We start from the raw sequence: 1023 nt of genomic DNA on the forward strand, positions 1-1023 counted from the left end.
GTGCATTAAGTATTGGTGGCCGAACGAGGTTGGCAGGATTAACTGGCATGATTGATATATTTCTATTATTCACCTTTTTATTTTAAAAATTTAATTTATCCCTAGCTTATTTTGTTTTGAGTTAAAAGTTTCCTTTTTAAATTTTTCACTTTTAGTTAGCTTTTCGTTATAATATTATCTCGTCTAGTTCAATTATTTTTTCTGAATTGCGCTCTCTTTCTTAAATTATGTCACTATTCTTAAATTATGTTCACCTTTGCATTAAAGATTTCTTAAACATAGTTTGTTTCACATTAAACAGTTTCACTTTTTATATTTTAAAAAATTCTTTTACATATGTGAATATATTAATATTTATTCTTAAAATTAATTCTTACTCTAGTAGCAGGAACATTCTCCTGGGCAGGCGGCTAACGTCTTGCGTTTCCCGTTTGCTATTGGCGACTAGGGGGCCTCTTTTCCTGCACTTCTGTTGAGTCCTAGCCCAAGCCTTCGCCGTCTATGGGGTGGTAAGTATTATCCTTGTCTTCTAATGGTAGCCGCTGAGAATCACGACAGCACAAACTTTTTAACCAAGACTTGTGGATACACCCGCGAATTGTATTGATACGAAACGCGACTAGCGAAGGCCCCACGTTGGGCGCCAGTTAAGAAATTTGACGTTAATTTCTTTTAAAAAAATAATTTATTTATTGTTCAATGAAACGAAACAGAGCTAAGACTAAACTTAAAAATTAATTTACTTAAAACCTAAGCTACGTTGCACCGGCCAACTGCTGACTTTGTTGCCGATTCTCCGAATTGGCTTATTTCGGTTGCGCGTGTTGGATTTCCGCTTCACGCCGAAAAATGAGCTTTTGTGCTGATGAAAGCGTCTGGCTTTTACTGTGGGAAATGTTGTGCAATTAAAGATGCATTTCCGCTGTGATTTGCTAATTATTGCTGATTATGTGTTATTAATTGTTAACATTTGCCATGTTAACATATATATGAATGTATGAACATGCAGCTCAATGCGCTCAC

This window comes from Bactrocera neohumeralis, unplaced genomic scaffold (assembly GCF_024586455.1).
Source record: "Bactrocera neohumeralis isolate Rockhampton unplaced genomic scaffold, APGP_CSIRO_Bneo_wtdbg2-racon-allhic-juicebox.fasta_v2 cluster11, whole genome shotgun sequence".
Lineage (NCBI taxonomy): Eukaryota > Metazoa > Arthropoda > Insecta > Diptera > Tephritidae > Bactrocera > Bactrocera neohumeralis.